The following is a 14,397-nucleotide window of genomic DNA, read 5'->3' as shown; positions in this document are numbered from 1 at the left end:
GTTGCCCTTCTCTGTATTCTCTCCAGTTCCCCAATGTTCTTTTTGTGAATTGGTGCCCAAAACTGAACTGCATATTCCAGATGAGGTGTTACTAATGATTTGCACAGGACTAATATGATATCTCTCTTTCTGGATTTACAGTGGCTGTTTTTGGCTTTTGAAGTTTTTTTCTACAGCCAGTAAACTCCCCAGCATGTTATCCTATGTGTCCATGCACACACAGACTGTAATTAATGTTTTTTGGCAGGGGCGTTTATTGGCTGGAAAAAAAACAAGAACTAGTGGGTTTCTAGAGGAGTTTTAGCTGTAAAAATCCTCTAATGCTGAAAAATGCAGCAAAACACGGTAAATCGCGGTAAACCAGTGTTTTTGGATTTGTTTGGACCAAAAAATGTATTTTTTGGTAAAAAAAACCTCTAAAAAATGCTAAAAACCGCAAACGCGAAAAAACGCGGCAAAATGGCACTAAACGCTAATACAAAAACACTAAAAAATGCTGAAAAACTCACGTTTGTAATGTGACTTTACACAGATAATGTTACCAGTGTAATTAAAACGCCCAGTGTGCATGGAGCCTAAGAAAAAAGCCCCATTTTCAAAAATGTGTAAATTTAAATATATTTGTACATAACTTTGCTGCAATTCATGTACAAAACCTTGTCTTATAGTGGCACATTGACATGCCCACTGGTCAAATATGCATAATCTGTTTCTTCATTTACTTTAATCTTTATTCTTGGAAGACAGTGCTGTGTTACCAGAAAAAGGCCTTACAGTGGGGGGGGAGTTGATGGACCATGCATGGTTTGGTATCGGGAGGCACTGTCTCTTTGTCCTGAATAGGCAGGTGATGAGGTTTCTTTAGAACTGGTTAACACCAGATGCAGTCCAGTGTGTTTTTTCTGCATCAAAAATGCATGCACAGAGTTTTCCATGTATTTCAATGGCCATAGTTCACACCAGTGCAGTTAGTTCCAGTCAGTTTCCAGTGCTGAAAAAAATAAAGTAGAACTTGTTGCATTTTTTTCTGCACAGAACTGTACTGGAACACAGCAAAATGCATCAAAAATGTACCAGAGTGTGGTGAGAACAGTAAGCAAAACGCATCTGGAACACATCTGAAGTGTGTTTTTGTGGTGTGAACTAGCCCTTAACCGCCTCCCGCCCGCCATATAGTCCAATGACGGATGCAAGGCGGTTCTCTCATTCTGGGAGGACATCATATGACATCCTCCCATTCTCAGCGCACATGCGCGGCTCCAGGAGCGCGCAGCACGGTGATCGGCGGTGCGCTGTGTCCCTCGGACACAGCGGATCACCGATCCACGGAAAGAGCCGAAGATGTCGGCTCAGTCATGTGATCAGCTGTGTCCAATCACAGCTGATCGCATGTAAACAGGGAAATGCCGGTTATCGGCATTTCTCTCCTCTCGAGCTGTCACGCTGACAACTCGAGAGGAGAGGAAAGCTGGTAATCGGCATTCCTTGGAGGGGACATGTGCACTGATCATCAGGGCACTGATGATCATTGTGCCCTGATGATCAGTGTAGCCCCAGAAGTGCCACCTGTCAGTGTCCATCAGTGCCAGCTCTCAGTGCTCATCCATGCCACCTGCCAGTGCCCATCAGTGCCACATCAATGCCACATATCAGTGCCTACCACTGCACATCAGTGCCCATCTAAGCTGTTTTTCAGTGTCACCCATCAGTGCCAGTCAGTGCCACCTATCAATGCCAATCAGTGCCACCTAACAGTGCCAGTCAGTGCCACCTAACAGTGCCAGTCAGTGCCACCCATCAGTGCCATATATCAGTGCTGCCGTTCAGTGCCTATCAGTGATGCCTGTCAATGCCCATCAGTGCCACCTAACAGTGCCTCCTCATCAGTGACCATCAGTACCGCCTATCAGTGTCCATCAGTGCAGCCTATCAGTGCCCAACACTGCAGCCTCATTAGCGCACATCAGTGAAGGAGAAAAATCACTTATTTACAAAATTTTATAACAAAAACTAAGAAATTTTTTTTTTTTCAAAATTTTCAGTGGTTTTTGGTTTGTTTAAGAAAAAATAAAAAACCCAGAGTTGATTAAATATCACCAAATAAAGCTCTATCTGTCACAAAAAAATGCTAAAAATTTCATATGGGTACAGTGTTGCATGACCGCACAATTGTCATTCAAAGTGTGACAACACTGAAAGCTGGAAATTGGCCTGGGCAGGAAAGGGGTATCAGTGCCCTGTAGGCTAGTGGTGACAGTAGTATTAACTCTTTTGCTGCCACAGACATGCTACAACAGCTGGAATTTTGTTTGTTTCATCTTTCAGAGGAAAGTGATGAGGCAGCTCTACAGACCCGATATCTCAATAAAGAGAACCTGTCACAACGTTTTATCACATATGGGATATCTGAGCCTATCCTGCTCCCATGTACACGCACATAAAAATTCACTTTGGCGATGTCTACGTATAAAAACTTTGCTTGTGCTTGGGACAAACATAGATCTATACTCTATATCTAGATCTATATAAAAAATGTATAAATAAAAAAATGGGGCAGATTCGATGGACCACTTAGTCTTTTTTCTGCCATCAGTCTTCTATTTTTCTATGTTGAGCTCTCTCACATTAAGAGATTTTGTGTATCGTATGGTTAGTCAGATTGGATGGTTTGTGAGAAGAAGAGTTGTAATATTACTGTTTAGCTGTGTGTAATGAAAAGCTTTACTGTACCAGCCTTCAATGTAGTACTGGTACGTGAAAAATGTATTGGGATTCTTGGCATTCAAAGAGATACAGTGGGAGAGAGCAGGCAAGCAGGGGGAAGGTGAGATGGAATCAGAAAAGAAGGAGGATAAAAGGGAATATTAACCATATATAAAAAGCAGAACATACCTTGAACAGTACTGATAAATATTGGAGTTGCTTCTCTCAAAAATGTGAAATAGGAGGATTCTATTCGGTGATTAGAGAATATAACTATTGTGTGGAGGGGTGAGTGTCATACAATGTCCTCTGTATATTTAGCCTGCCCGAGGGTGTAATTTGCTGTAACTATCTCGAGGGGGGGCAAGGTAGGGGCACATGTGTGTCATGGTTTGAATCAGGACAAGATTTGTACATTCTTGGTAGTTTATTTATGAAAAGTAGGAGTCATGGACCAGGACTCAAAGAATTAGCCGTAGGTATAGTGTGAGTAGGGTACTCATTTGAGGAAAGCTGTGGTTGTTGAAGAATCACAGAATGCAAATTTGAAATGTCTGAAGTGTATGGAATGGATTGACCATGTTGATGACAAATTAAGGTACCAGTTTGCATCCTGACTTGAGGTCAGTTAGATGTTAGTAATAGATAAGATCTTGGTTACAACTCATCACAATTATTGATAACTAGAGTAAAACTAATTAAAACATTTATCTAATAGACAGGTTGCTGGTAAGGACCTTTTTTTTGTTAGTAGTAGATGTACCCGTTTTTAGACAGAGATGCAAATAGGCAGTAATGAACATTCAGTATACTGTACATTTTATTACATAAACAATTGTTGGTAACTTATTTTTTTACAAAGTAACAGGTCCCCTAAACTAGCATTGTAGACAGACTTCTAAACCAGAAGGGAGGCTGACAGAAGACATGAGGTTTTATTTTCTCAAAAGAAGTAAACATCTTCTGATCTTGAAAGGGAGGGTGGTTCTGAAGAAAGGTTCTATGGCTGAGTGGGATGGGAGACGAGTGAGCATACTTATGGAGAAAGGCAAAGTGTTTTTTATAGTAGAGCGGAGGGATAGTTAGCCATGCCAGGAGTTTAGTTTTTAAGTGTGTAAGTCCATGGAGGTACAAGTGGGTTCCAGACAGGACTTAAAGGATAAGTTCCCCTTTTAAACATAAGTAATACATGCACATTTTTTAGCAGGTAAAAAAAAAATGTGAATTTACTATTTATTTTTTAGGAGCTTGGAAAGCATTGCACCAGTGATCAGCAGATTGTTGGTGCCATGCAGGACTCCTGCAGACTGTCAGTGTAAGCTGTATGCCCCTACATCATACAGGCAGGCAGTTTCACACTGACAGGAAAAATTAATGAAATACCAGAGCACTCAACATTGAGAACTGCAATCCGACTGCCACAAAGGATGTCAGTACTGAAGTTGATTAATTCACTTAAAATAAAAAGTGACAGCTGGTATGGGGATCTTCTTCCCGTACTGCTGTCACAGGGAGAGGGGGGATCAGCGAGTGGCTGCAGTAGTGGGAACATGTTACATGTTTCACCCTAAAAACAGGTGGAACTTGTAACATGTTCTCAAAGATAAACTTATCCTTTAAATGGTGGTCCATCATGAATTCCTTCAAAAGCATCTAGCAAAATTGGATTCTCAGGAACACTTGAGTTTAGGGGTCCTTTTTGGGACAAAAGCTAGACGATGCTCAGAAAAGCCTAGAATTTACAAGTGATACTAAACACACACTGCTTAATGTACACGATCCATTCTCTTTCTGTATGTGAATGATGGCACTGTAATTATTTTAATTGAAAGAAAAAAAAATCTACTTACCTTTTTCCAGCTGTCATATGACCCAGCCTGTCTGCGGGGAAACATAAGCAGGAGGAGCTTCTAGTCCTCTGTTACTGGTCAAAAAAAAAAAAACAGCCTTTGGGATACAGCATAAAAAATAAATAATAATTATTTATAAACTGTTATAAATTGCCATACAAATATATACAGTATTTGAAATCAAATCTTTATTATTTCTTGGTAATACTCAGATGTGATAGGGAGGAAATGCTCACAAGAGAATCTCACTGAAAACTGAGCATGTGCCCTAGCTGCTACCACTGCTCTGCAAAATCCCCAACTGAACTGGGGACATGATCAAAAGGAAGAGATAGAGAACAGAAGGAAGCAAGATCAGTCAGGATTTTTGCAGAATACAGAAAACAATTCCCATAGTGATTATGAACAGGATGTAATACATAATTTATTGATAGTTTTTAATTATGTGAGTTTAGTGACACTTACAGGCCTTTGGGTAAGGAGTAAGGAGATACTGTGGAACTGCCAGGTCTGTGGGCGTCACCATATGGATAGTTGTGTCAGAAAGCAACCCTGTAGATGGCTATGGGTGAAAATGCTAGGATAGGGTTGAAGACCTGTGTTAAAGCAGTGGGCTCACTAGATTTGGCCAATAAAGAGAGCTGCTTGGAAGTTAGGACTGAGGTAAGAGTGTTCGGCCTTTTGTACTGGCAAGGTAGGTGGAACATACTCAGTAACTATCTTTGTGATGGTTGAGAGTATGCAGAAGTCAAGGAAAGGCTGCCAATCTTGGTCTGATCCTCAGGTCTGCTCCATAACTGTGGTGGGATGCTGGATTGGTGGCTTATGATCTGAGCAGGACAAGTTGTGAGCTGATGCCATCTTGGTAGGGCCTTTGCCTGCAGCATCAAAGAAGGTCTTGATGTTTGAGTGAGCTGCTGGCAGTGGGTGAGATTGTGTAGGGGGTTATATGACCTTTGTTTTTCCCCATTTTATGCAGGATAGCTGCTGATGTGCCAGTAAAACTGCAGGCGTACAAAGGTCTGACAAGATGTGTGTGCTTTCTGCTACATCAGGACACCCCTCTTCCCAACCCAGAAATATTCAGGGCTCATTAGATTTTATATAATTTACAAACCAAATAATCCATAATCTGACTTCTACTGGTGATTTTACAATAATGTTTTTTGTTTTGGAACCATGCCGTGTCCTCTTCATCAGGCACACTGCATGATGAAGGGAGCCCAATGTGGCCATGAAACATTGAACATTTCTTCTACTTTACAATAAAATCAGATTAAAATACATTTTGGCATGCTCGTGATATGCAATCTATTGTTTAACATTTATAGCTCCACCCATGTATATCACCCTCACTACTCATTTTAGGTCATTAGTATGGTTTGTTGTTCAATTGGGACAATCGTTATTCACATTCACATTCAGGACCCATTAACACTTTGCATACTGCATAAAATGAATTTCAGTTTCAAATCCCATTGAGTACTAGGTGACTATCTCACATCCTCAATTGAAATCAATTAAAACACATGGCAACGCTAGCTGTAGTGTGCATATTCTGCACATCCCTAAATGTTGTTGGTTTTGCCAATACAAGTAACGTTTTCTGTACTTGTTTATATGGGTTAGTATGGTGGCATCTGTTTTCCTATGGAATTGCATTGTCTCTGTTGTCATTCATCCACCATCTTAACTCAGGCAAGTGAGATGTTGGCAAGATGGACTTTACCTTCATCACACATCAAGGCATGTCATGCAGCACCCCGATGCATGTTGAAACATCAAGGAAATGCATTGCAATGCACATCAATGTGTTTTGGCAAACATTTTTGTTTCTGTTGCTTTCAACAGGATGGGAAACACATCAGGCAAAAACATACGTTTGAATAGGTGCTGCATGTTTCCTCGTCACTCATTGTATATAAACCAATAAATAGTTAATTTAAAACACATTACAGGCAGTTTTAAATATACATTTAAAATAAACCAGCCACAAAGGAGTTTCTACATGAAACTAATTTTTATACAGTACAATGCATGTGTTTTACTGCAGGTAAATGAAAGAACAAGTACAAATAGACCTACAGTATACTGTATATCTGTAAGCTGTCTCATCTGATAAAGCATTAGTGGCTTCAAACTGCTATAGGTACCCATCTTATATTACCATTACAGCTATTGTATTTATTAATGGCATACAAAGCAATATCTACCTCCACAAGTCACTCAACTCTTTAAAGAGACCTTGGCCCGGAACCTGTTATGCTGATCTTACTTGCCGCTCCTTCCACCATTGCAGCTGACACTGAAATCACCAATGACTAGGGGGAGCAGTGGCATCAATCACTCAGGCATGTGACTGACAGGAAAGCAAGTTACATGCTCTTCCATCCCCAAAAGGGCCTGGTAGTGTCATGGGCTGAGACAAAGAAGGAGCAATGGGTGATTGCTGGCAAGGCAAGTCTATATATACAGTATATATATATATATATATATATATATATATATATATATATATATACAGTGGGGCAAAAAGGTATTTAGTCAGCCACCAATTGTGCAAGTTCTCCCACTTAAAAAGATGAGAGAGGCCTGTAATTGGCATCATAGGTAGACCTCAACTATGAAAGACAAAATGAGAAAAAAAATCACATTGGCTGATTTGGAAAGAATTTATTTGCAAATTATGGTGGAAAATAAGTATTTGGTCACCTACAAACAAGCAAGATTTCTGGCTCTCACAGACCTGTACCTTCTTCTTTAAGAGGCTCCTCTGTCCTGCACTCATTACCTGTATCAATGGCACCTGTTTGAACTTGTTATCAGTATAAAAGACACCTGTCCACAACCTCAAACAGTCACACTCCAAACTCCACTATGGTGAAGACTAAAGAGCTGTCGAAGGACACCAGAAACAAAATTGTAGACCTGCACCAGACTGGGAAGACTGAATCTGCAATAGGCAAGCAGCTTGGTGTGAACAAATCAACTGTGGGAGCAATAATTAGAAAATGGAAGACATACAAGACCACTGATAATCTCCTTCGATCTGGGGCTCCACGCAAGATCTCACCCCGTGGGGTCAAAATGATCACAAGAACGGTGAGCAAAAATCCCAGGACCACACGGGGGACCTAGTGAATGACCTGCAGAGAGCTGGGACCAAGGTAACAAAGGCTACCATCAGTAACACACTACGCCACCAGGGACTCAGATCCTGCAGTGCCAGACATGTCCCCCTGCTTAAGCCAGTATATGTCTGGGCCCGTCTGAAGTTTGCTAGAGAGCATTTGGATGATCCAGAAGAGGATTGGGAGAATGTCACATGGTCAGATGAAACCAAAATAGAACTGTTTGGTAGAAACACAACTCGTCGTGTTTGGAGGAGAGAGAATACTGAGTTGCATCCAAAGAACACCATACCTACTGTGAAGCATGGGGGTGGCAACATCATGCTTTGGGGCTGTTTCTCCACAAAGGGACCAGGACGACTGATCCATGTACAGGACAGAATGAATGGGGCCATGTATTGTGAGAGTTTGAGTGCAAACCTCCTTCCATCAGCAAGGGCATTGAAGATGAAATGTGGCTGGGTCTTCCAACATGACAATGATCCCAAACATACCACTCGGGCAACAAAGGAGTGGCTTCGTAAGAAACATTTCAAGGTCCTGGAGTGGCCTAGCCAGTCTCCAGATCTCAACCCCATAGAAAACCTTTGGAGGGAGTTGAAAGTCCATGTTGCCCAGCGACAGCCCCAAAACATCACTGCTCTAGAGGAGATCTGCATGGAGGAATGGGCCAACATACCAGCAACAGTGTGTGCCAACCTTGTGAAGACTTACAGGAAACGTTTGACCTCTGTCATTGCCAACAAAGGATATATAACAAAGTATTGAGATGAACTTTTGATATTGACCAAATACTTATTTTCCACCATAATTTGGAAATAAATTCTTTCCAAATCAGCCAATGTGATTGTCTGGATTTTTTTTCTCATTTTGTCTCTCATAGTTGAGGTCTACATATTATGCCAATTACAGGCCTCTCTCATCTTTTTAAGTGGGAGAACTTGCACAATTGGTGGCTGACTAAATACTTTTCTGCCCCAATGTGTATATATATATATATATATATGGGCCGGTTGGGGCCTTTGCCGAGACACTGTCACTTTGCCCTCCATGGACAAGGTGACTTAATTGTTTCTTTAACCACGTCCCGTCCAGCCCATGTACATAAATGGCTGGATGGGAGCATTGCAGGAGTGGGTGGCCATTTATAAATGTCCTCCCCCCTTTCCTGCCAGAGGACACAGCGGAAAATACCGATCGCTATACAGGACCTCTGTGTGATTGGCCAATCAGTGATCACGTGACTAGTAGTAAACAAGATGTCACTTTCTGACATCATTGCTTACTACTAGTGAAATCTGTGAATGATCACAGAGGTCACATGGTACAAGGCTATTCACAACAGACTTGTACCATGTGACAAGCTGTGACCAATCACAACTCTCACAGTATTTCTCAGTGGTTGCAAGAATGCAGCCAGAGGGAGAAGGAGAAATGATTGCTTTTACAGCCTTTATGGGTGTAAAAGCAATCAGTGTAAAAAAAAAAAAATCTTCATCACCCCCCACAAGTTGCACAGTGTCAATATGGTGACACTGTACTGCTAGAGTGACAGTATGTTAAAAAAAAAAACAAAAAAAAAAAAAAACAAATAATGTAAAAAAAATAAAATACAAATGTAGAAAATTTTTTGGAAAAATTATAATTTTTGGTTATAAACTAATTTGGGTTATTTTTTTTTTTTTACTAAAAAGATAGATGAATACATTTTGGCCAGGATTTATGAAGAAAGAGTATTTATTTGCAACATTTTATAAGAAAAACACTTTTTTTTTCAAAATGTTTGGACTTTTTCATTTATATAGCAAAAAAGATTAAGTTCCAGTGGTGAATAAATACCACCAAAATAAAGTTTTATCTGTCTCAAAAAAATGCTAAAAAAATTCATATGGATACAGTGTTGCATGAACGCGCAATTGTCATTCAAAGTGTGATAGTGATGAAAGCTGGCCTGGACAGGAAGTGGGTGAAAGTGCCCGGCCTGGAAGTGGTTAAGGAGCACATGGCTGTTAGACTGACCCTCATTATTTAAATCTCTGACCTGAAACAAGTATACAATTAAGGACTTCAGTCTTTTCAGAAGGAAGTCAGCTGGGTCAGGCCCTGCATTTGTTTCACAAACGTTTTATACTTTAGTATGCTAATATGAGGTTTGATTCATAGGTTCTCTGTACTTTCCATTTTATATATGTATTCCTTCTTCCCACATTACACTACAATACTTGCAGAGATGGACATGTTCTCGGAGTTTTATGGTGCCTTCCTTATCCACCCTTCTCAGTTAGTTTTATGGCTGATATTAAATAAAACTGGGTGGGGGCAATATACATTCTTTCATTCAAGTCTTTCATGTCATTGTGTGCTTTTTACAATTGTCTGTTGTTCAGAAATAATTGCAGCAATTGTTGTATTCATTAACATTTAATGCATAGTTGAAAATTCAGAGCTCTTAGTGGTTCTGTTAATAATATACGGCTAAAATGCTGAGCGGCTTGTAATGCCGCTATGCATGAAGACCTGTAAATACACACTAGGATCTGAACTGTAAAAAGCGTTACATACTAAAGAAAACAATCAGTATAAGCCATCATTATTTCCCGTCTTGTATATTAATGTTTAAGTTATTATTATTACAGGTACTTATATAGCGCCATCAATTGACGCAGCGCTTTACATGTAAATATATATTGTACATTTACATCAGTAACCCTCAAGAAGCGTACAATCTAAGGTATTAATACAGTTATTATGATTTATAATACGACTAGTGCTTTACAAAATAAGGTGACAGAGTACAGCTACAATTCCATTCACGACAAGTAGTGTAGAGTGTCCTGCTTGTGAGAGCTTGCCATCTAAAGCATTGTAGGATAGAAAATGGGCAATACAAATTTCTTATACCTGTATTCCATTTTAGAGAGATTTCAGAAAAGCTTTCCGAAATGAGGTAAACCCCCTCTTGGCCAGCTGTTCACCAAAACAGGTGTCTTCATTGGAAGAAAACTCCACCTGTTCCTGTTCTGGTGACAACTCAGAAAATTAGATTTCAGTCCTGTTGACAGTGGTCATCAACAGAAGGAGAGTTACCAGCCAGACTGGGGCACAGACAGAATTCAAGGCTTGGCAGAGGTCTTAGGGCTCATGTACACTGCAGCTGATAAACTCACGTTTAGGAGCTGTTCAGCGTTTTTTTTTCAGCAGCCCTTGAACTCACCCTAATGCTTTCCTATGTGTCCATGTACACATCTTAGTTTACAGTTGTTTACAGGCATTTGAGTTTACAATCGTTTTTTTTAATGTAGAAAACTTGCGTTCAGCAGGCGATTTTATCAGCTTTTCAAACGCAAAACGCTTGTAAACACGTCTAAACGCTGCAGATTGTGTTTATAAGCGTTTGCGTCTGAACATTTTTTTTTAACTCTTCCAGTTCCCAATGCTGTCCAGAGCCTTTTTTCATCATGAAAAGTGCATGCAAAGCATTTTCAAGGTACTTGACTGGACAAAACACTGAACACAGGATGTTCCTACCAAGCTTGTCACACATTGTAATGACCGATTCACACCTCAGACCTCTCCCACACTTGGAAACAAAAGATATGTTAATGACCATTCACACATCAACTTCCTCATGAAGACCCCCTGCCAAGTGACCTTAATGACTCACTCCACCAGACACCTATCCCACCCTTGGAAACAAAAGAAATGTTAATGAGCAACTCACACCTAATTATCTCAACACTACTACAATGTCTGCATCTGCTCTCTGTATTTCTCTGAAACGGTCAGAAATAGTTAATAATTTACCACTTTTCAGTGCATTCTAGGCATTTGGGAGGTTCTTCTGTGCTTATCTTTAAAAAATGCTTCTAAACACAAACGCTCATAAACGCGTTATGCAAACGCAGCTAAACAGACTTTTTTAACCTATGTTTTCCAGCAGTTTCCATTGTTCAGAAGTGTTCGTGTACATGGAGCCTTAAACACTCACTGCTCTATCCAGAAAAAAAAGGTTTTTGCTTTAGGTGCCAAGTTCAAAACTAAAAAAAATGTATATATTGGAGCTTACCAATCATTAGATGTGGTGACTGCATCAGTTTTCTTTTCTCTGGCTTTTTCCCCTCTGTTTTCACCTGGTGATCTGGCCAGTAACATAGCTCCAGTATTAGTGAGACACAACTCTGTATGATGGAGCACAGGTCCCGGCTGACAGAAGCATTTGTCAGTGGGGGAAGGGCAGTGTTATCTATACTATCATATTTAAATACACTAACACATTGAAGCTAAACTCCAGCCCACACTTTAAAATCAGTCACAGCAAACAGTTTGTTTTCCCTTTTGGGAAAAAGATTGTACATGAATAAATAAAATGTGATCATTTTATACACCCCTGCAAGTGTTAAATGATTTGCCTAATCCACGTAAACTACATTCTGCTGGAAAGCTTGTGCTTTTGCAGCACAACAGACTTGCTGGCTGGTTAATCAGATGAAAATAGAAGAAAGCCTAAAAAAGAAAACAAATGCAGCCACCACATCGAAGAATTGGTAAGCTGCAAAATACTAAAATGTTTGATTTTAGGTTTAATACCGCTTGAAAGCCTCTGTTCCACATGTTCCTATCCCATATTAATAAGTTCTCCCAAAAAGTTTTAGGATTTCTCTAACGTTCAGATACATGCCTGGGAACAAGTCATTCCTATTGTCATTCCTTGACAATATTTTCACCTTGTGTGATGAGAAAACATGCTTGTCTATCCATTTGCAATTTTCAGTCTCTGTGATGATCAGGCTAAAACAGTACGTATTGCCAAAGCTTTAATTTTTATTTTTGGATAGAGTCAGAAACAGGTAAAATGTAATGTTGAGGAATTTCTTCTCTACTGGGAGATGCTACAGGAAAATCTCTTACAAATAAAGGACCTTCAGCTCTTAGACATTTGTCGCCAGAACAGGTCTTTTATAACTCCAAAATGTATATTTTCCATCACATTCTGTCCCAGTGGTAATGGTCGCCAGCATACAATACAGTAATTAAAAAAACTTGTCAGAGATTCTAATCCTTCCCTCCTCTATCCTAAATGAAAACATTTTTATCTACATTTTATTCACGTGGCACATTCCTGCTTATAGCTCATCATTATCCATAAAACACTGAAAATCCTCCAATTACAACAAAATGTTAATGAAACTTTGCTCTCTCTCTATAGTTGAAAATAATTGAGTCACTTGAATATTCGGAGTGTAATTACAGACTAAGTCAGCTAATTCTGGAGTACGGCTTATCCCTCAGCTGTGGCCCAGGCCAGCTTGGCTAGTTGTTGGTATGCTCCAATTTACTGCTGTCCGTCCTCCAAGATGTCACACAGTACAGCTATGTCAAGAATTCATGCTGATTTTAAGCAGCACATTTACTATGTGGAAGAGTTTTCATCTTTTTCAAGAGGCAATGGAAGGAAGCAAGTGAAAACCTTTTAGGCCTCCTGCACACAGGCCTTATGTGTTTATGCAGGACAAATCGATATGGGAATTATGAACATACTTTACACTTCCCTGATCCATTTCCCTTGTATCTACCAGTGTTTAGCTGCATAAAATCTAGACTAAATAGTCCCAGGACACACAAAATTCTTGTTTGTGTAAAAGCAGGAAGACTGAATACCGTTAGATGTGAATTCAGCCATAGCAAAGCATTAAAGTGATTCTAAAGGCTAATTTTTTAAATAACAAACCTGTCTATACTTACCTGTTGTGTGCAGTGGTTTTGCACAGAGCAGACCGGATCCTCCTCTTTTCAGGTTCTCCATCTCTCCTGGCCCCTCCCTCCTGTTGGGTGCCCCCACAGCAAACAGCTTGCTATGGGGGCACCTGTTGCTCCATGTGTCCATTCACACACGGAGCTGCGGCTTGGCCCCTCCCCCTCTCTGTTCTCACTGGCTGTGATTGACAGCAGTGGGAGCCAATGGCTCCTGCTTCTGTCTCAGCCAATGAGGACAGGGAGTCCTGCGATAGCCAAAACTCCAGTGCACATCGCTGGATCAAGAGGGGGCTTAGGTAAGTATTAGGGGGGCTGCTGCACAGAGGTTTTTTACCTTCCTGCCAGGGGCGGACTGACAACTCATGGGGCCCCCAGGCAATAGGGGATCATGGGGCCCCTGTGTCCTTGCCCAAACTCAAAAAAGCCTATGAAAAAGGTACCAGGGGCATCTCATGGGGCCCCCTACTGACCCCGGGTCTTCAGGCAGTGCCCAAGTTTCCAAATGGTCAGTCCGCCCCTGCTTCCTGCATAGAATGCAGAAAGGTAACAAAACTTGAACCTTTAGAGCCACTGCTTCCAGATGCCTTTAGAAACAAGCTCCCAACACATCTGGACACATGAATTTCGATGCCCATGTGAATGTGGTCTTAGAATCAAGAGTCAGGTTTGTAAACATACTGTACACATACAGTTCCGCTCAAACATTTGCATTCCCTGGCAGAAATTGTTAAATTTTGGCATTGATATTGCAAACATGACTGATCATGCCCAAAAATTGTCTTTTTTAAGGATAGTGATCATTTGCAGCCATTTATTATCACATAGTTCTTTTTAAATCATAATGATAACAGAAATCACCCAAATGACCCTGTTCAAAAGTTTAAACACCCTGGAATGTTTTGCCTTGGTACAGACACAAGGTGACACACACACAAGTTAAAATGGCAATTAAAGGTTCA

Source organism: Staurois parvus, unplaced genomic scaffold, assembly GCF_062004578.1.
Source record: "Staurois parvus isolate SC_StPar_1 unplaced genomic scaffold, SC_StPar_1.0 ptg000610l, whole genome shotgun sequence".
In the NCBI taxonomy this organism is placed as follows: domain Eukaryota; kingdom Metazoa; phylum Chordata; class Amphibia; order Anura; family Ranidae; genus Staurois; species Staurois parvus.
The sequence above is the reverse complement of the archived record's forward strand: the minus strand, read 5'-3'. Positions refer to the sequence as shown.